This window comes from Cricetulus griseus, chromosome 5 (assembly GCF_003668045.3).
Source record: "Cricetulus griseus strain 17A/GY chromosome 5, alternate assembly CriGri-PICRH-1.0, whole genome shotgun sequence".
Lineage (NCBI taxonomy): Eukaryota > Metazoa > Chordata > Mammalia > Rodentia > Cricetidae > Cricetulus > Cricetulus griseus.
The window spans coordinates 75391779-75412404 of NC_048598.1; positions in this window are offsets into that span (position 1 = coordinate 75391779).

The following is a 20626-nucleotide window of genomic DNA, read 5'->3' on the forward strand; positions in this document are numbered from 1 at the left end:
GTAACCATCACTTATGTTTGACTCTAGAATGTAAAAATTAAGTCAGGCTCATTGCAATAATATTTTATGAACAAAAGTTAGATATTGAGAAATTCTTCAAATCATAAGGAAGAATGTGTGAAGAAACCATGGGCTATATCACAATATACCAACCCAGCCAATCAACTGTAGGTATAAATGAACAAAATAAAAATGACAGAATATGACTAAATATATTAAATATAATAACAAATTCAAATTGCTACAAGTGTTATCTTATTTAACAGATTATTAAAATGATGAGATTAGAATTTCAAGAAGCAATCAATCAAATCCAATTGTATGGATAAGTAAAAGTTAAATGAAAAAAAATGAAACAAAAATTCAGGGAAGCAGCTTTAAAATCAAAGAGCTTTTATGGAGACACAAAAGCAAATAATGCAAAAACAGTTTCAACAAAGAGAAATCCACACTGTCTCACTAGTACATACTACCAAATATTTCATAAAATAGCAATCGAATACCACTCAAAGTATTGCAGAATACATGAGAGGAGAAAGTACTTCTGAAATCATTGTATAACTCCAGAATTACCTGACACCAACAAAGAAATAAAACCACCAAAGAATATGTAGTACAAATAATAAAAACACAGAGACAGACATTAGAGTTCAAGCTGAAGATCAAGAAAGCAAAGCAGCCAACTACTGGAGAGCTGTTACCTCCACCAAGCCTGGGGCGATCCTATTCTCAGCATGGCGAGATGTGACCCTGAGCTCTTATCATATATACATATCTCTCGAGTGCTAGGATTAAAGTGTGTACCACTACTGCCTGATCTCTATGACTGTGGCTAGCCTTACATTCTGATCTTCAGGCAAGCTTTATTAGATAATAAATAATACATCACCACATGTATATCCATCACAAATATATCCAGAAAAACATACCCACTGGCTGGGGTTGACAATAAAAGATATTAGAATAAAAAGAAGCAAAGTATATAAAAGTCCAAAAAAGAAAAATTATGGAGATCTTGTCCCTTTCCCCTTCTCCGCAGGACCATGTTTGTCTCTCTTAGGGTCCTCCTCGTTTCATAGTTTCTCTGGCTGTGTGGACTGTATGCTACAACTTCTTTGCTCTAGATCTAAAATTCATATATGAGTGAGTATATACTATTTTTGTCTTTTGTGACTGAGTTACCTCTCTTAGGATGATTTCTTCTAGTTCCATCCATTTGCCTGTGAATTTCAAGATTCCATTATTTTTTCTGCTGTGTAGTACTCCATAGTGTAAATGTACAACATTTTCCCCATCCATTCTTCAATTGAGGGGCATCTAGGTTGCTTCCAGTTTCTGGCTATTACAAATAATACTGTTAGGAACATGGTTGAACAGATAGATGTCCTTATTGTATTAATGCTCATGGGTAGGATGGGAAGAAGGGAGAATGGAGAGGGAGTTAGAAGAAAGAGAAGGGGAGACAACGACATGAGGTAACAGGAAGATCTAGTCAGGGGAAGAATAGAGGAGAGAAAGAAAAGAGATACCATCACAGAGGGAGCCATTATAGGTTTAAAGAGAAATCTAGCACTAGGGAAATGTACAGAGATCTACAAGGTTGACCCCAACTAACAATCTAAGCAATAGTCGAGAGGCTACCTTAAACGCCCTTCTCTGATAATGAGATTGATGACAACCTTATATGCCATCCTAGTGACTTCATCCAGTAGCTGATGGAAGCAGAAACAGATGCCCACAGCTAAACATTGAGCTGAACTCATGGAATCCAGTTGCAGAGAGGAAGGAGTGATGAGCAAAGGGGTCAAGACCAGGTTGGCAAAAGTCTCAGAAACAGCTGACCTGAATAAGATGTGATCAGGGACCAGCATAGGGCTGTTCCAGACCCCCTGAAGGAGGAAGTCAGTTTGGAGATATGGACAATCCATGGGGCCATTGACAGTGGATCAATATTTACCCCTAGTACACTAATGATCTTTGGGATCATTCTCCACATAGAGGGATACTATCTCAGCCAAGACACACTGGGGAGGGTATACACTCTGCTCCAAATGTTGTGACAGATTTTAAAGATCCCCCATGGAAGGCGCTACCCTCCCTTGGGAATAGAAAAGGGTTGGGATAGAGGGTAGGGGACAGGGAAGGAAGGGCAGGAGAGGGAACTGAGATTGAAATCTAAAAGAAGCTTGTTTCTAATTTAAATTAAAAAAAGAAATATTACAAGGACTTAACAATACACAGTTAACATTTAAACCATTGTACCTCCAACTCCTAATTTTACATTTTAAAGTAAGAATTATGAGTGATAGTATACACCTACAGTTCAGCACTCAAAAGTTAAAGAGGATTACAAAATGGTGGCCATTCTGAACTACATGCAAATTCAAGGTCATCCTGGGCTGCAGAGTAATATCTCATTAAACAGAAGGACATTGTTTTCTATGAATACACTCAAATACTTATTTGGAGCTGAGTGAAATTTATATTGAAACATAATTTTAATGTTGTTGGTGAGTTATCACTGTAAATCGAAGCATGTGGGGAGGCTGTAGCAGGAAGATTGCCTGAAGTTCAAAAACATAAGCTGCCTAGTGCATCCATGTTACCCTGGGATACAGCATGAGATTCTATCAGGGAAAGAAATCCAAAACGACCAACTGGACAACATGTGGAGAACTAGATGTTTCACAACACTCAACCCTAAACTGGATTTCTTTGTATCAGCTCTCTAAACAAACATAGGAACTCACAGAGGCTGTAACAGGTTGCATAAAGCCTGAGCAATGTATACTGTCATGTTCATGTGTGGATAGATCAATAAAATCTGTATTATCAAATCAAAATTAACTTTGCACTATTTTAATTATGAGTAGGAAGAAAGTTAGCCTAGGTGTTATAAAAAAGAGTGGCAGAACACCTCCAAAATAAGTATCCAGTGTATATATCTCATCCCTATCTTTCTGGCTGGGATCTCAGAGCACAGCATATGCCAAAACGTTTAAAAATGTGATTTGGTTAATTACAAACTTATTACACTAAAACCAGAAGCCTATACATATCTAACTTGAATAAATATAAAACAGCATGTGAGTATTCTAAAAATATTACTGTATAAATGCATAGTCAAAGAGGTATGCTTATGGAGGTAAAAATACAATTTGTCATAATAAATCGAAAACTGGAATTCATCAAAATAGCATTCAACCAGGAACATACCTTTTCCTTTTAAGGAATGTAAAAAAAAAAATTAGATGAATTAAAGCAAAGCAACAAAATCTTGTTTCTTCAGTAAGCAGAAAATTTGTATTTATTTTGTTAGAAAATTCTTTGGTGAGGACTATTAATTAAAATTTTAGATAAACTATCAAGAATTGAAAATTACTATGTAAGTATAATATTCAACTTAACGATGCATTTGTTTATATAACGTGACCAATTGAGAAAAATAAATTTCATAAAATATGTGTGAAATCATAAAAGGATAGTGGTATTTTATAAATATAATATTACATATTGGAATAGTATTACTTGATAAAAACCAGAGAAGAGTGTTCTCAAGTGGTAGGGAAAAAGAAGCTAATGAAATGCATCCATCATTTGCACAGAGGCAGAGCTACTGCAGAGGGGAAGAGCAGAGGGCGGGGCAGGCAGGTGAAGTAAGAAGACAATGTATGTGAAAATGCCACAACAAAACTCAGTGTGTATACCAGCTTTAAAACTAGTCTAAAACCAAGAGGGAGAAACATAAACTATGAATAAAGTGATAAAAACTTCCCTCCTGGTTAATGATTGAGGAAACAATAAAAGAATTTAGATATAGTACAGGGAAAAGTAGAACATGAAATTCTAAAACAAAGAGAATATATTGATATCTTTTAAAAGAATCTAAGGCAGAAACTACGATAAATACTATTAAATAATCTTTAATTTCAATATCTTATTGGTATTTCTCAAATATGTTATATGACTAAAGAAATTGAAAAATGTTATTTATTAGAAATACTTACAATATGTGAGACAAATTCCAAACTGTTGCTCCTTCAAATGAACAGAAAGGAGACATGGATCCGAATAGTGGGAAAACACTTCACAGAATGTATTGACAAAAACTTACAAAAAAATTTCAAATTGTAAATTGCTATTTGAAGATTCTTAATTCTCAGTGGCACTCAATTGGCACATGATCAGTTAGATTCCAGTATATTTAGCAGTAACTTTCCATTATTTAAGTGCTGAACCATAAAGAAACATTTTTATATGTAAATGGATAATTCATCTAGGAGACACTGTTGTACATGAGATTTGAAAAATCAAAACTCGTACATATTGTGCTTCCTGTATTAACTGCATTTCTTCAGCTGGTAAGCAACCAAGGTGGTAATAAGTACCTACACAAAAGTTCAAGCCCAACATAATGTGAGATAGAATTTTACCAAGGTGTTAGCCTGTAATTTTCTCCAACAACTTTGTGAGATCCAACTTGTGAATATCTTGGGGTGCACTGTCTCAGAGGTATTTTCATCTTTGTTCTTTTTTTGACTTCCTGGAAACATCATCTATTAAAGTTGAATTGAAATCTAATCAGGACCATGTGATGAACAATTGACATATAGGCAAAAAGAGAAGAAATGTTTCTTGTGAGGTTTATGGAGTTTTATTCAACAGCAGATCAACACTTCTAACACCAAAACACTAATCTCACATGGCACAAACATTTTTGTTCTGTTGTCTCTTAGCTTTGGAGGAGCAAAAGAAGAAAATGGATTGCTTAGTGGATGGCCTTGAGTCATTCTTTAGGTGAGAGAAGAGTTGACAACACAATAAGCCATGCCATGGGAGTCCAAAGAAAGAGACTCCAGTCCCATTAGAGAAATAAAGGCATTACCTTTAAAAGGGAAGGTGGAGATGTGGGAGTGGGTCTGGGAGGAATTAGAAAGGGTAGAAAGGCAGTGATCATGTTCAACATATGCAGTATGAAAATCTCAATGAATCAATAAAATATTAAAATTTTTAAAATAGTTTGAGGTTAGGACATGGGTATATTTCCAGGAAGCAGTGTGTGATATATGCTATGTGCCAGGGATTGGGGCATATGTGTATGGAATTATTCTCTAGGTAGGACATGGGACTTTCTGAAGTCTGACCTGGAGTCAGGCTGCCTCAGACCTCAAGCAGCACGACCAGCATGATTCTCAGAATGCCCACAGATTTCTCTGCTTATGGTCTGAGAGGCTGTATGCTCTCGATTTTAAAAAACAAAATAATGTTGAGTAAAAAATAGGCATGCTGCCCAAACAAAGCTCCAGCTTTTGTGTTCCTATGAATCAGTCACAAGATGTGGTTATTACAAACTGATGCAAAGTGTTTTCTTTTGAGCTTTTCCTGTTCTCATGCTTGATCCCAGATCATCACAGACCATCAGGGAGCTGGGCAGCCTCTCCGTGCCTAGTCATTAGGAAACAGATGTTAGAGAATCGGCCTCAGGAAGGAATAAGCTGATTCAAGAATGGAATTAAAAGCCTGTTTTCAAAGACCGTTTCTGCCATCTGGACAGATTTCCCATGTCTGCCAGTCTGAAGTAATCCACCAAGACCACACTCCAAATTGATTCATAATTTTATTTGATACATTCTTATGTCTTGCTTATCTCACTAAAATTGTGTATCAGCAACAAGAAGGAAGGATATGGCATATGTCCCAGAGTATTACCAGAAAACATCCCGAGAACGAATAATATTGTTTTTTAAAATCAATGAAATGTATGATAGCCTAGTAAGATTCCAGAAAGGGGAAATAATCATTTAAAAAATAATAGATGTCATTTTAACTATCTAGGGGCAAATCATACTATAAATGCATATATAGATACAGATATACATATATAAAGAGAGAGTCATTTCATGAATGAGAACAGTTGGGAGAAATGATGAGGATAAAATAATTTACACAAATGCATTAAAATATATCTCACAGTCACAGACAGAGTATATGGAATGTCTCCACCACAAAAAAGATGCAGTTTCAAAATGGTAGATGTGTGTACACAGGTATATCCTTATGTACAGACTCAGTGCATCATTCTTTGCTCATGATTAAGCACATATGTTATATAAACAACACATTTCAATACCATAGAATATTATCCAAATTAAAAATCAAAATGATTTTGAAGCAAAAATGTGGATAATGACTGATTATGAAAGTATGTGATTAATTTGTGTTTACTTAATAAACCAATACAGAATACAGTGACATATATATGTTTTTAAAGCCATGATTTAACTATCATCCAATATATTTGTCTTCAAAAGAAGTCAGGAAACACGCCATAGAAATAACAGGAGAATATCGATAATTTGAATTTTACTCTACCTTAATTAGAAAATTGAATGCTAACTCCTCAGCATGATTTTCTGATTCACCTCAGGTTTCTGCCCTCAGTGTTTCCAGTTCTGTGTATCAATTTCCTCATTGTTTTGTTACTTTTCCTATGGCATCATGAGACCACCACATAGCACACAGACTGGCACTGACAGACTCCAGAAAGGATCTGAACCAGATCCAGTCAATTACACTCTTGGGCAGTACTGTGGGTGACCTAAAAATAGATAAATGATGAGGATGTCCCCTGGTCCACTTATGAGCTGTTCCACATCCAAAGAGTTTCCCATTATTTCTCAGGAAGGGAGGAGGCCTCCTTAAGTTTTATGAAGGTTTGTGAGCCTCTTGAGACCTGTATGTTCTATTAGCCTTGTGAGTCTTTCCTCCTATTCCACTTTATAAGGAAACATTAATGGATCAAATCTCATAAAGGTCTCAGTTGCTTTGGTTCAATATGGTAACAGCAATGTCCAACCAAAAGGGAAGTTGTACACAATATTCTCTCCTTTCCTCCTCTCTTACCTGCTTATTCCTGTCCTCTAGAATGTTTCCTGAACCTTGGAGGGAGTGATACAACTGTGTGATTATTCATTCCATTTAGAGATGCTATATCATGACAGCGTTGGTGGTGCACGCCTTTAATCCCAGCACTGGGGAGAAAGAGGCAGGCGGATCTCTGTGAGTTCGAGACCAGCCTTCTCTACAAGAGCTAGTTCCAGGACAGCCTCCAAAGCCACAGAGAAACCTTGTCTCAAAAAACCAAAAAAAAAAAAAAAAAAAAAAAAAAAAGAGATGCTATTTCACAGCAACAACACAGAACACAAGTGCCCCAGACATTTTATTAGTTATGAATCTCTGTAGTAACTGCAGTTCACTATAAAAGAAAATTTCCTTCCACTATGGCTTACAGCAACACTAAACTACAAATATAAGGATAAATATTTGAAGGCAACTTGATAGGTACATTAAATGTTAAATCCATTTAACAATGATTCTGAAGTCACAGGTATTTCCCTGGACTTGTCATACCAAACACAGCTTCCTTTTTGCAGAAAGAGTCTTAGTCCAACCAGAAAATAGTTGATTGCATCTATAGTTGTTGTGGTGCTGTGATACCAAAGGCTTAACTTGCTTTGAATAGTGATAATGTAAGAAGCAGGCAAAAAAGGGTTGGGCAGCAATTTAACCCCAGAAGTCTGAATATTATCTGGCAACACTATGAATTCTAGTCAACTGGAAGAGAGTTTTTAATCTTATAGCTTTATTTCTTCATATCTGGTGACGTGAGCATACGGTTTCTACAGCTGTAGAAACTTACCATTTATTTGTGGTGTGCAACCATTGCTAGTAACATAATGTATGGGCAATTGCTCCATCAAAGTCTCATTCCCTCTCCCCACCACAGCATGGAAAACTCATATTCATGGAAAACTACTAGAGAGTCTTGCCCACAGCATGCAATCACTGTTCATGAAAAATGTACCCCTGGGCAGTCCTCCTATGTGGTGTATGAGTTGTTGTACAATGAAGGAGAAACATGTCAGATGCTGTTTGCCAGTACTATAACATAAGAAAAGGGAGAAATCTCCCAAGAATTTCATGAAGATAAACATGTCTGGTGAGGGAATCCTTATGTATATATGTTTCTCTTATTGGTTGATAAATAAAACACTTATTGTCCAGTAGCCATGCAGGAAGTATAGGCAGGACTACCAGACAAGGAAAATTCTAGGGAGAGAACTCAGAGAGAGGCCAACAGGGAGACATCATGCTGCCAAAGGAGTTACAGGTAAGTTAGAGCCTAGTTATTAACTAGTTAACTTAATAGTTAACTAACTATTAAGATAGTCTAATAGAAATGGGTTAGTAACTAAAAGAGAGCTACCCAGAAAGAAGCTTAAGCCATCAGGCAAACAGTTTACAATTAATAAATGTCTCTGTGTACTTATTTGAGGCTAATGGGCTGTGGGACCAGGCTGAAAGAAATTCCTGCTTTGTGTGTGTCTGCTCTAAACCCCAGAGGTAGTGGTCATGTCCAGCCTGGAGGAAACAGCCACACAATGAGCAATTAGTGTTCTGCCTTGTAATTATGCATCCATATGTGTATCTGGCACTGTCCTTTGAAACTGATAACTAATATAACAATATGTCAGTCTAGAAAGTGTGGTTCATGGTAAAGATTAAATAACTATCAAATTCAATCATTTAAAGATTCAGCAAACAACTTTGAAAATACATGCCTTTCTGACAGCTTTATTGAAGTATAATAGCTAGATCCACATAGTCAATGGATACTGTTGGGTGAATTTGGAATATGGAAATAATATCAGATTGATACTATAATCAAAGAAATAAACATGTCCAGGGCTTCGAGGTTTTTTGTTTTTTTTTTTTTTTTTCGTAGTCCTTTGTTTCTGTTCTATTTCTTGATAAGCATACTTACACAGATGTAACCCCTTAAATTCAAAACTGCATAGCACTACCTTTCAAACTATATGAGCTCTATTTACTACACAGTCCAGCTCTAGGATATCCCTGTATTATAACTCAACTTTTTATTCACTGAGCAAGGTTCCATGCCTCCAACTAAACTTCTGACAGCCACTGTTACCATTTTCTACTTTCAGAAACATGGCTAATTTAAATGCTATGTACAAATAGTAAAAGCATGTCATGTTTCTCCTTCTGTGACTAGTTTATTTCACTTCCCAAAATGTCACCCAGGTTTCCCCATGCCACCTGTAGCAACACATACCCTTTCAATCCCACTTGGTCAATGAAGTTCACAATCACAAACACAAGTCTCAGTCCATGAACCTCTGGCAGCTCTCATCCCTAAATCCTTGCATCAGTCTTTTTTTTTTCCCCAGGAATGTATTTATTTATTTAATCTATAGTTTTCTTTTTAATTTTATTTTATTAGTTCTAGTTAGGGAACAAGCTTATTTCAAGTCCCTTCTCCCTCTCCCTCCCCTCACCCCCAGCTTCCTCCCCCACCCCCAGTCTACCCCCCACCCCATCCACCCACCACTCCCCAGGCAGGGTAGGGCCCTCAACTGGGGCTCTGCAAAGTCCACCAAGTCTTCCTATGCTGGTCCTGGGCCCTTCCCCATGTGTCCAGGGCCAGAGTGTAACCCTTCAAGTAGGATGGGCTCTCAAAGTCCCTTCTTGTACCAGGGAAGAATGCTAATCCACTACCAGAGGCTCCCTGGAGTGCAGAGGCCTCCTTCTTGACATTCATTTTCAGGGGTCTGGATCAGTCTTGTACAGGCCTCCTGGACAGCATCTGGGGTCGATGTGCTCTCCCTTGTTCAGGTCAACTGTTCCTGTGGGTTTCTCCAACCTGGTACAGACCGCTTGGTTCTTCTTTCCTCCCTCTCTTCAACTAAATTCCCGATTTCGGCTCATTGTATATCTGTGGATGTCTGTCTCTGTTTCCATCAGCCACTAGATGAGGGCTCTAGGATGGCATAAAGAGAAGTCATCAATCTCATTTTAGGGGGAGGGTTTTTAGGTTATCCGCTCCACCATTGCCTGGATTGTCTGATCGTGTCATCCTTGTAGGTCTCTGGAGATCTCCCTAGTTCCAGATCCCTTCTCGGGCCTATAATGGCTCCCTCTGATATTGTATCTCTCATCCTGCTCTCTTTCCTCTATTCTTCCCCCAACTCAATGTTTCTGCCCCTCCATTTCCTCTCCTTTTCTCCTCTTTTCTTGCTCTTTTGTAGCAGCTCCTTCCCCCCCCACCCTCATGCCCCCAATTAGTTCGGGAGTTCATGCCACTTCCATTCCTGGGGACCATTTAACCCTTAGAGTCCTTCATGTTTCCTAGTTTCTTTGGTGAACAGCATTATGTACTGGTAATCTCTTGCTCTATGTCTAAAATTCATATATGAGTGAGTACATACCATGTTTGTCTTTTTGTGACTGGGTTACCTCACTCAGGATGGTTTCCTCTAGTTCCATCCATTTGCCTGCCGAATTTCAAGATTCCATTGATTTTTTCTGCTGAGTAGTACTCCATTGTATAGATGTGCCACATTTTCTCAATCCATTCTTCAGTAGAGGGGCATCTAGGTTGCTTCCAGGTTCTGGCTATTACAAACAATGCTGCTATGAACATGGTTGAACATATGTCCTTGTTGTAAGTACATGCCCTATTTGGGTATATACCCAAGAGAGGAATGGCTGGATCTTGAGGTAGACTGATTCCCATTTTTCTGAGCAACCGCCATACTGATTTCCAGAGTGGTCTTACAAGTTCGCACTCCCACCAGCAATGGAGGAGTGTTCCTTTTTCTCCACATCCTCTCCAGCATAGATTGTCATTGGTATTTTTTATTTTAGCCATTCTGACAGGCGTGAGATGGTATCTCAGAGTTGTTTTGAGTTGCATTTCTCTGATGGCCAATGATTTTGAGCACTTTGTTAAGTGTCTTTCAGCCATTTCAGATTCCTCTGTTGAGAATTCCCTATTTAGTTCTGCACCCCACTTTTTAATTTCATTGTTTGGTGTTTTGGTGGCTAGCTTCTTGAGCTCCTTATATATTTTGGAAATCAGTCCTCTGTCAGATGTGGGATCGATGAAGATCTTTTCCCATTCTCTGGGTGGTCGTTTTATCCTACTGATTGTTTCCTTTGCCTTGCAGAAGCTTCTCAGTTTCAGGAGGTCCCATTTATTAATTGCAGACCTCAGTGTCTGTGCTTCTGGCATGATGATCAAGTGGTCTCCTGTGCCAATTTGTTCAAGGGTAGTTCCCACTTTCTCTTCTAGAAGATTCAGTGTGGCTGGATTTATGCTGAGATCTTTGATCCATTTGCACTTAAGTTTTGTGCATGGTGACAGGTATGGATCTATCTGCAATTTTCTGCATGTCCGAATCCAATTGTACCAGCACCATTTGTTGAAGATGCTATCTTTTTTCCATTGTATAGATTTAGCACCTTTGTCAAAAATAAGGTATCCATAGGTGCGTGGGTCGATATCAGGGTTTTCAATTCGATTCCATTGGTCTATCAGTCTATTTTTGTGCCAATACCAAGCTGTTTTCAGAACTATGGCTCTATAGTAGAGCTTGAAGTCGGGGATGGTGATACCTCCAGAAGATCCTTTATTGTAAAGAGTTGTTTTGGCTATCCTGGGCTTTTTATTTTTCCATATAAAGTTGAGTATTGTTCTTTCAATGTCTGTGAAAAACTGTGTTGGGATTTTGATGGGGATTGCATTGAATCTGTAGATTGCTTTTGGCAGGATTGCCATTTTTACTATGTTAATTCTACCTATCCAAGAGCATGGGAGATCTTTCCATTTTCTGGTATCTTCTTTAATTTCTTTCTTTAAAGTCTCAAAGTTCTTATTGTACAGATCTTTCACTTTTTTGGTTAGTGTTACCCCAAGATATTTTATGTTGCTTGTGGATATTGTGAAAGGTGATGTTTCCCTGATTTCTTTCTCATTGGATTTATCATCTGTATATAGTAGGGCTACTGATTTTTTTGAGTTTTTTGTATCCTGCTACCTTGCTGAAGGTGTTTATCAGCCGTAGGAGTTCCCTGGTAGAGTTTTTCGGGTCACTAATGTAGACTATCATGTCGTCTGCAAATAGTGAAAGTTTTACTTCATCCTTTCCAATTTGTATCCCTTTGATCCCATTTTCTTGTCTTATTGCTATAGCCAGAACTTCAAGTACAATATTGAAGAGATATGGAGAGAGTGGACAGCCTTGTCTTGCTCCTGATTTTAGAGGAAACGCTTTGAGTTTCTCTCCATTTAGTTTGATGTTGGCTATTGGTTTGGTGTATATTGCGTTTATCATGTTTAGATATGTTCCTGTTTTTCCTATTCTCTCCAAGATCTTTATCATGAAGGGATTCTGGATTTTGTCACAGGCTTTTTCAGCATCTAGTGAGATGATCATGTGGTTTTTCTTTTTCAGTTTGTTTATATAGTGGATTACATTGATGGATTTTCCTATGTTGAACCATCCTTGCATCCCTGGGATGAAGCCTACGTGATGATGGTGGATGATTTTTCTGATATGCTCTTGGATTCGGTTGGCCAATATTTTATTGAGTATTTTAGCATCGATGTTCATGAGGAATATCGGTCTGTAGTTCTCTTTCTTAGTCATATCGTTTTGTGGCTTGTGTATCAAAGTGATTGTAGCCTCGTAGAAAGAGTTTGGCAATATCCCATCTGCTTCTATTGTGTGGAACAGTTTGAGGAGTACTGGAATTAGCTCTTGTTTGAATTTCTGGTAGAATTCTGCAGTGAAGCCATCTGGCCCTGGGCTTTTTTTGGTTGGGAGGCTTTTGATTACTGCTTCTATCTCATTAGGGGTTATAGTTCGATTTAAACTGTTTATCTGATCTTGATTTAATTTTGGTAAGTGATATTTATCCAGAAAGCTGTCCATTTCCTTTAGATTTTCCAATTTTGTGGAATACAGGTTTTCAAAATATGACCTAAAGATTCTCTGGATTTCCTCAGTGTCCATTGTTATATCTCCCTTTTCATTTCTGATTTTGTTAATTAGCATGCTCTCTCTCTGCTTTTTGGCTAGAGGTTTGTCTATCTTATTGATCTTCTCAAAGAACCAACTCTTTGTTTCATTGATTCTTTGTACTGTTTTCCTAGTTTCTACTTTGTTGATTTCGGCTCTCAGGTTGATTATTTCCTGGCATCTACTCCTCCTTGGTGTGTTTGCTTCTTTTTGCTCTAAAACTTTCAGTTGTTCTGTCAGTTCTCTAATGTGACTTTCCTCCAGTTTCTTCATGTGAGCACTTAATGCTATGAACTTCCCTCTTAGCACTGCTTTCAGGGTGTCCCATAAGTTCAGGTATGTTGTGTCTATATTCTCATTAAATTCTAGGAAGTCTTTAATTTCTTTTTTTTATTTCTTCCTCAACCAAGGAATGGTGCAATTGGGAGTTATTCATTTTCCACGCAAATGTAGGTTTTCTGCAATTAGTATTGCTGTTGAATTCTAGCTTTAATGCATGGTGGTCTGATAAGATACAGGGGGTTATTTCAATACTTTTGTACCTGTGGAGGTTTGCTTTGCTGCCAACTATGTGGTCAATTTTTGAGAAGGTTCCATGTGGCGCTGAGAAGAAGGTATATTCTTTTGTGTTTGGATGGAATGTTCTATAGGTATCTGTTAAACCCAGTTGTGTCATAACTTCTTTCAGATCCTTTGTTTCTTTCTTAAGATTCTGTCTAGTAGTTCTGTCCAATGGTGTAAGGGGGGTGTTGAAGTCTCCTACTATAAGTTTGTGTGGTTTTATGTGTGGTTTGAGCTTTAGTAATGTTTCTTTTACAAAAGTGGGTGCTTTTGTATTAGGGGCATAGATGTTCAGGATTGAGACTTCATCTTGATGGACTTTTCCTGTGATGAGTATGAAATGCCCTTCTTTATCTCTTTTGATTGCTTTCAGTTTAAAGTCTAATTTGTTAGATATTAGGATTGCTACCCCAGCTTGTTTCTTGAGCCCATTTGATTGGAAAATTTTTTCCCATCCTTTTACTCTGAGGTATCGCCTGTCTTTGAAGTTGAGGTGTGTTTCTTGTAAACAGCAGAAGGATGGATTCTGTCTTCGTATCCATTCTGTTAGCCTATATCTTTTTATGGGTAAGTTAAGACCATTGACATTTAGGGATATTAATGTCCATTGTTCATTGGTTCTTCTTTGTTTTGGATTTATTGTTGGTGGTATCATTGTGTGTGGATTTTGCCCTCCTGTTTCTTTTTGTGTTTGGTGAAATTAGATTAACTACTGCCAGTGTTTTTGTGAGTGTAGTTATGTTCGTTGGGTTGGAATTTTCCTTCCAGAGCCTTCTGTAGTGCTGGATTTGTTGATATGTATTGTTTAAATCTGTTTTTGTCGTGGAATATCTTGTTTTCTCCATCTATAGTGATTGAAAGTTTTGCTGGGTACAGTAGTCTGGGTTGACATCCATGCTCCCTTAGTGCTTGTAGGGTATCTATCCAAGACCTTCTGGCTTTCAGAGTTTCCATTGAGAAGTCGGGTGTGATTCTGATTGGTTTGCCTTTATATGTTACTTGGCCTTTTTCCTTTGCTGCTCTTAATATTTTCTCTTTACTCTGTAGATTTGGTGTTTTGATTATTATGTGTCGGGGCTACTTCTTTTTGTGGTCCAGTCTGTTTGGTGTCCTGTAAGCTTCTTGTACTTTCATAGGCATATCCTTCTGTAGGTTGGGGAAGTTTTCTTCTATGATTTTGTTGAATATGTTTTCTGTACCTTTGAGCAGTGTTTCTTCACCTTCTTCTACACCTATTATTCTTAGGTTTGGCCTTTTTACGGTGTCCCATATTTCCTGGATATTTTGTGTTAGGGTTTTGTTGGACTTGAGGTTCTCTTTGGTTGATGAATGTATATCCTCTAGCGAGTCTTCAGTAGCTGAGATTCTCTCTTCCATCTCTTGAATCCTGTTGGATATACTTACATCTTTAGTTCCTGATCGTTTATCCAACCTTTCCATTTCCATCATGGTCTCATTCTGTGTTTTCTTTATTGTGTGTATTTCAGCTTTCATGCTTTGAACTATTTCAAGAGCTTCCTTCACTTGCTTGGATGTTTTTTCTTGGCTTTCTTTAGATTCTTTAAGAGATTTATTTATTTCTTGAATTTTTGGTTTGTCTTTTCCTCCAAATCGTTTAATTTTTTGATTGCTTTCTTTTCTATTTCTTTAAGGAATTTTCTTGTTTCCTCTTTAAAGGTCTCTATCAACTTGCTGAGATAATTTTTGAGGTCCATCTCATCTTCATGCTCTGTGTTGGGCTTTTCAGGTCTTGCTGGAGTGGAGTCCCTAGATTCTGGTGGTGTCATATTGGTCTTTCTGTTGTTGGGTGAAATCTTATTCTGTCTTCTCCCCATATCTTCTTTTAGTGGGTGCAGGTGGGTTCTCTCTACCTCCTCTTGTGGCCCAGTGGTGTGTGGGGGCTAGGAATTCAATGTCCACAACTCTAGATGATCTTGACACTCCTGGTAGTCTCCTCACTAGTTCTTAGTTCCTCGGTCGTTCGGAGGAATGGAAGAGTGGGGTGCTAGCAGATTTGGGGCGCAGGGAGCTCCTCCCTGCCTGGGCGTGTCTGGCCCAAGCCGGCAGGCACAGGCGGGGGTGGGGGGATGGGGGTGGTCGGGTTTCTCTGGCCTGGGGTCAGGAGCGGGCAGAAACTCACTCACCTAGTTCCAGGTCAGTTGGTGGCGGCAGAATCTGCATCAGTCTTTTGTTTGTTTGTTTTTGTTCTTGTTCTTCCAGTCCCTTGTGTGTCTATGCAAAGAACTCTGGGCAAGCATAGTCACTTGGATGGCCGAGCTCTTTCTTGTCTGGGGATACCGTAGCACACAACTCAGAAAATCCTGGAATGAAGTCACATTTCTGTGGTAGTACTGGCTTTGTAAAAGGGAAAGGGGCATGGCCACGTGGCCTGTCAAAATCTCTCTAGAAGCAATGAGCAGTGCATCTGAGGGAGTCAGAGAAATGTTAACAAGAATCATTCTACTTAGGAGGTGATCATTTGTCCAGCAGAGGACTAAGCTTTTCTCACAGTTACCATCTCCTTTAGCTCCAGTGGTGTTTCAGGAAGTGAGACAGGACCCTCCACCCCCCCACCCCCTACCCCCCCCACCCCCCACCGCGGTATCAAACTTTCTCCCCCTAGCGGTGCCCAGTGCAATTATCATGCTTTCTTGTCTTACTATACTATATAGACTAAATATTTGAAATGAGGCAAAGAAATGTTTGTGAATTGGGGCTTATTAGAAGTGTGTCTAACAACATACCTGTAGCCTAATCCCCAAGTGAAAAAGTGAACGATGACGTCAGTTCTTCAAACATCCTCATCCACTGTCAAATGCCTGTCCTAACTGGAGACCCTGGTTTTCATGAGAGAATACTCTCTGTTTTGTTGTAAAAAGACAAATCCCCATGAGAACCCTGAATTATTTTGAAACCTGGTGCTGAGTGCCATAACCCACCAATGAAAGAAACACAGTGGACACCAAGCCTGAGAAGATAGAGCAATTTGAACTTTCCACAAAGCTGTTGCCTTCTTCTGCACAAACTGCCATTACACAGAGATCCACTCTGGTGTTCCTTCTGCCTCCTTTCATCCTTCAATCCTGATACTGATTGACACTAGCAGTAAAATTATGAAATATATGAACAATTTATTTTATCCGAATCTCTCAAAATTCATTCCTAGAACAGATGTTTATTTTTAAAGTAACAAAAAATAAATCTAATATAGAAACCATCTAAACACTCAGAGTTCTGTCATAGCAAAGATACTAATTACTTATTGAATGAAAGAATATTAATTTGTTTTAAATTCAGGTGAATCCTTCAGTCAGCCTTTAAAAACCAAACAAAAACAAATTTCTCTAAACTTGCTTGATATTTAAATGCTATTTTGACTTGTTTGCAAGAAAACAGTAGATAATGAATGTGACCTTTCTTATCCCCAGTTAAGCTTGAATTGTAGGGCATTTTGCCCAGTGACTACATTGCATTTGGGAAGTAGCCCAATGTAACTGACATGAAAAGACACTGTTGAGTGTAGCATGAAATGTAACAGTTCAGTTTCCCCCTACAAGTTTAACCAGGGAGACATGTAAATACATCATCTATTCAACAGGGTTTGACATTTTTGTTAGTATATAAGCTAATTACAAAATATCAGAAGTATCTAAATTTCAATATATATTTCCTATACATGGCATTAATGAAATAATATCACTTATAGTAATGAAGTAAGAAACTCAGCATCAGAGCTGCCATTCTGACACTTGCCTTGGGGATTAGAGCTGTGCATAGCATGTTATAAGGCAAGACTTCTAAGTTTTTATGGGAGTCTAGCTTTGTGCCTCTGGACCAAATCTCCCCCTCTAATATTAAAGAAAGTTCATTTTCTTGCTAGACCATGGTGGTTCTGATTTTAGACCCATTTCTCAGGAATCCAAAATGTATGATTTGTTGGTTGAGCCAGTATGTTGTTGACTCACAGATTCTTCCCAGCCAATCAGGCTTTTCCTTGCTAGCTCATCTATTTACAATACAGGCTGTAGGTATTTCAGGGCTGATAGTCCTGGAGGTAGAAATAGTCTTGGTGATCACATTGACACATTTAGAAAAAAAGAGAAGGTACTAGAAGCTTCATGATACTGAAAAGATTCAAAACAAAGAATTAAGCTCACTCCCACACTTGTATAATTTTGTGATCTTTCTTACAAAGATGAATCTCTGGGTATTTCTTAGGTCCTCCACAAGCATTTCTTTCAAAGTTGTACTCATGCTGTTTGGTAGGAAGTGTATCTATCTTGAAATCCCAATTTCCTTTAATATAGACAAAGCATAGAGGCAAGAATGAGAGAAGATCCCTATAACGAGACGTTACAGGTTATGCTATCTTTATTCAAATAATACCAGCCAAGCAAAAGCCAGAGCATGCCCAGAGGCAGCAAGCTAGGGAGGTCAGAGAGAGGGGCTCCCCACATGTCTGCCGCCCCTTTAGACCCTAACATGCATCATCCTGACCTCACTTTGACCATGCCCTCACAGGTGTGGTCATGCACACCTGTAGCCAGCCCTTAGGAGGCGTGGTTATGGTGTCTCCATACAGATTCCCAGTCAGGCAAGTTTGAGAGTGGGTGTCATAGTCCCAAATCTCTACTGCTGTAACCTTTCACAGGACTTCAGTCAAGCTTTGCCAAAAGACACATCATGATATAATGTGACTAGATTGTCTCCATGGTTCTTAGCTACAAATACTAGTCTTATAAATATCAACATAATTATATTCATGAATATATTTGAGTGTGTGTGTGTGTGTGTGTGTGTGTGTGTGTGTGTGTGTGTGTGTGTGTGTGTGATGCTCAGGAGAGGAAGGAAGGAAAGAGAGAAAGAAATGGAGGAAAGGTCATGAATAGCCTTTTTCTCCCAAACCAAGACCATCTGCTCCCCACCTAAACTGTAAGAGGCAAGCTAAAGCTAAATTATGATCCGTCCCTAGAAACTCACAACCTTTACAGTCTGTTTTCATTGGCACTGAGCAGCCTCTCATGTTTCATCTTAGTCTTCCTTTTCTCTTTTTAAATTATGGGAGTACTGCTTACTTTCCAGCATTGCTTCTTTTCTGTGCTCCTAAACGCAGCTGTTACTCAGGATAATTGACTACATGGCAATTTGTGATAGAAGTAGTGTTAGGTCAGCAAGCTGAGTCACATAGAGAACTGAGAAGGTATTAGGGGACAAATCACATTTTAATCAGTTGGAGCTAAGACAAATGTGGGAATATTGATAGCATTTGTGGTTTGTATAACAACATGTGATGTGACAGAGCAATAACACTTTGAAATAGAGGCAGTGGATATTAATTAATAACAAATCCTAATGGAGATCCTATGGTCTTACATGGTGTCCATGTAAAATGTCTAATAACTTATAATTCTTGATGTGAGTCCCCCAGCATATCACATGGAATGTGATCATTTGTAGCAGCTCTGCAGCATAACATTGATTTCAGAGGAGCCAGGTATTCTTGGATATATGCACTCTGTGTGGCTTATTGAGAAATATTCTAATGAGGCATTTCAGCTCTTCCAGAATAAAGATAGGGATTCAAGCTTGTAACTGAAACTTAATTGTATGGTGAATAAACATCGTCTCACAGGAAATACACAAATACATTTTTTTCCGGGAAATAGCAAGTGCAAAGTAGTTTCATAATTACTAGTTCATAGCTTCCTGGTCTCAGTGTCATGATTTTGAGTTCTCAATGCTCTAATCTTAGCCTAATTGCATCCTTGACATCTAATTGTTCTGTTTCAGTCCTGACAGCCACCATGTTCTTTCAAATGCTTCCTGGGAAGGTTCAACGAGGAAGGGACAAGAAGAGACTCTTAATAGCAAATTCAAAAAATGTAAGGATACTCAACCATACTCCCAGAATTTCTCAAAGCCTTTAAATTTCAAGAGTAGAAGAAGCATGCTGCATGTTAATGATACCTCCTAGTAGTTAAAGCCCTTCCCTCTGTGTTATGCTAGATAAATGAGTCACAAAATGCTAATTGGATTCAACTGTCCTTTCTCCCCAACCACTAATTTGTGCCCTCAAATTAGCTCTTGTTAATCTACTGGTAATTAACAGCTGCAAAAATATGAGAAGAAAATAAACAATAAATGATGCATAGCTTTCCAGAGCCATCTCTCCATTTTCCGTTCACTTCTCCGTTTGTGGGGACTGGAATCGGAGAAGAATGGGCCAGCAGTCTCAGCTGAAACGAATGGCTTCATTTGCCTCTTTCTATGCAAAACCAACAAACCCTCAGCCTCTGACGCCAGATACAAGTTTCTTCCTGTTGAAAATATCACAGGAGCAGCTGCTCCTCGGCTATTTTGAGTGGATTTTCTGAGAACAGCTTGTAGCTCAATATTGTATATGGTGGATGGCTGGCAAGAATCTGGCTGTAGGAGGGGAGTAAGCAAAACCTAACAACAAGTGTGAGCTACAGTGGCTGACAGGCAGAGCAAAGAAGATGGAAATGAGCATTTCTCTGAAATGCAAAGAGAAGCATGCGAAGGCACAATTACTCCAGTGGCAAAAGTGTCTTCCATTGTTATTCATCTAACTCAAGCTTAATACTTCTAATATGTTAGTGAAATTTTAAGTGACAAAAGACAGAAATCAGAGGTAATAGGAACGGAAAGAATCACAAAAAGAGAAAGACAAGAAATAGCTTCCGATGTAAGTGGAAGCCCAAGCAGCATTAAAACTGGGCAGCAGCCACATCAATTCCTAACTAGGTCTGCAGAATGTCCACACACTGTACTTCTATCCGAGGCCTGAGATGTCCTTGGGTCACTGCTCTTGGTCAAAGGAACTAACCCCTGTGTGCAGCATGCATGCATGTTCAGCCTGGGGCAGCAGCCAGAATGCCATCACAACAATCTCAGCTTCTAAAGTCAAGCTGAGCTAACAGCCCATGTTTATAACACCCAGAGAAGCTACAATACCAGCAGAACCCCTTCCTCAAGTCATTCCTCTATTATAAGACACATGGTTCTTTGCTTCTAGAAAAAAACTTGTGACAACCCCAAGTGCTATCTCTTAAGTGTGCTTTTCAAATATTCACTATCCAACCACAAGGCAGGAGGTATGTGTTAATTCAAAGTCTCAAGTCTATTCTTGACCTGGACTTTCCCATAAAGTAGTCCTAGAA